The sequence below is a fragment of the Argentina silus genome (assembly GCF_951799395.1).
Source record: "Argentina silus genome assembly, chromosome: 7".
NCBI lineage: Eukaryota > Metazoa > Chordata > Actinopteri > Argentiniformes > Argentinidae > Argentina > Argentina silus.
In genome coordinates, this window is record NC_139661.1 from 19944946 (window position 1) to 19947445 (window position 2500).

Below are 2500 nucleotides of genomic sequence, written 5' to 3' on the forward strand. Positions count from 1 at the left end.
TGTCATGATGTCATCTCCCCTGTGCTAAAATACATCAGCATGAGTCAATGGCCTCTCTCTGGCTAGGGAGGAGCCGAGAAGTCATCCCCTTCCTCTCTGCTTCTGCTTCTGCCTCTGTCTCCCTCTCTTTCTCTCTCTCTCTCTCTCGCCCTCCTTCTTGCCTATTCTCGTATCCTCTCTTCACCCCTCCTCCCCCATCCCCCCCCCCCCCCCCCCCCCCGGCCAGTGCAGCGACATGTGTGTTGCAATCAGCGCCCCACCTCCTTCTCCCACCCCCCCCCCCCTCCCTCCCAGCCCCCTCCTGCTTTTAGGCCCCCGTGCTGATTTATTCATGAGCTTCCTATGGCTGCTGTCAAGTCGCATCGGGGCCACGGGAAGGCAGGGGTGTAAATAATGGAAAGTCCCCAAAGACTTGTTCAGTGCTGTCCCCCCCCCCCCACCCCAGGCACTGCCCCACAATCTCCTGTGGAGGGGACAGCACAGGAGCAGCCCGTGGTCTCTGTATCTCTGACACACATGACACACATGCCACACTCATACACACTTATCCATATGGGCAAAGAATGACAGATACAATATGCATGCATAAACATATTTTCATGTGTGTCACATTCTGAATTTCAGACACGTGCACTGTGCAGTGCATATACATGCATATGAATACAAATGTTGGGAAATGCTAAGTGACATGAATGTGGCAGCAGCATACACAACAAAGCTTTTTCATACAGTACATCCAGTGTAGCGATGTTAGAGCTATTATGCTTTGGCATGAATCACATTATCGTAACACAGAGAGGATTACTTACACACAAACTAATGTAACAACACTTTCTTAACACTAAACATATTCACAAATTCTGTCTCAGTTCATTTCAGTTTATTGTTTGGTTTGCAGGCCAAAGGGTAAGCACAATCCAAATACAAAAGAAAAGTTAACAGCCGACAAATTGACAGCAACATTTTGTTATTTTAGTTTATGTATTTATTCGCACACATAAATAAATTACAAAATAGTTAAAGAATAAAATCGATAAAAAAAAAGAAAAAAGTGCACGTGCAGGTGAGGTAAGAAACCTGGCTTATATCAAAACTTCACCATGGTTACTGATCATCACATCTCTTATTTCATCACAACACCATTCATACTGCAGTGGGCACCAACTACTACTGTACACAACAGCCAAGATAGATCACATCAGCGTTGCATCCTCCTATCGCTAAAATCGTTCAAATTGATCACCTCTCCGCATTCTATTGATCCTATGTGGCAGCGTCTCAATGAGAAAATGTGGTGCATCAGTGACTGCCGATGGAATCATACAGAAAACATCTAATGAGATTCATAGATTGAAGTTTTTTGCTTTCTCAAAGAACCAGAGAAAGGAATTGGGTCATTGCAGAAGGGGGTAGACCTGTGTTCAAATAGTATTTGTTTTCTTTCAAGATGCGCTTTATTGAGCTTCCCCAGGCACAATGGAACCAATGGAATCGTCCAAAAAGTGCAAGCCCCGCCCATCTAACGATCAAAGCGTTTGAAAGAAATCTACTGTTATTTAAGCCCAGGTCTGCAGAGGGGAGGCTGGGGACAATTTCATTTCATTTCAGTCAATTCAGGAAGTGATTTGAATTACAAATAATAATAAAAAATGGACAAAAAAAACCACGTTTGTCTTCTGTATACTCCAGCAAGGCCGGGAGCTGTACTTTTACAGACAAATACAGCAATGCTGCAATACAACATTATGTAGGCTACAAGTGTGTGTGTGTGGTGCAGTGGGGTATACAGTATATGCCCCATTACAGTATTTGTGTTGGAGACACTAACCCAGTGCGGACCTAGAGCTGGGTGAATAGCTCTTAATGGAGCGCTCCCTCTCCTCCCCATCTCTCACTGTACGATCCCCCAATTGGCAATTTGGCTCAGGCATGTTTACGGCCTACTATAAAATGGACCTATAAGCCTGTGATATATATACGCAATGGGCTCAAAGCTGCAATGTACAGAGTGTGTGACAGAGGCCTCAATAGAGAAGTCATAAAACAAATGTAATCTTGTGATACACTGTAGAGACAGAGAAATCCCCTTGTATTCTTAGCAGAAGGTGGACCATTGATATACTGACTGTGGGTAAGCCATCATGTGTATGTGGTCGCTGTCTTGTTGTGTCTGTATAGAGTTATGACTGTCTTAGCTAGTGCAATGAAGGTGATTGTGGCTTAATGGCTCCCTGTACAGCGAATTTGAGCACTTGTCAAAGGGTATCAAAAGGCCTGTCTCTTGATATACGGTATCACATGGTGTGTGTGTATGTGTGTGTGTGTGTGTATTTGCACATGTGTGTTTGGGTCTGTGTATGCACAGCATGAATGTGTGTGTAAATTTCATGGTCTTCTAATCCGATCGACTTCAGAATTAGCCGTGGGACACCGGCTACACGCCTCCCCTTCTGTGTTGCATTGATCTGCTCTGCGCTTAGCAAACCTTCCATTTACACTG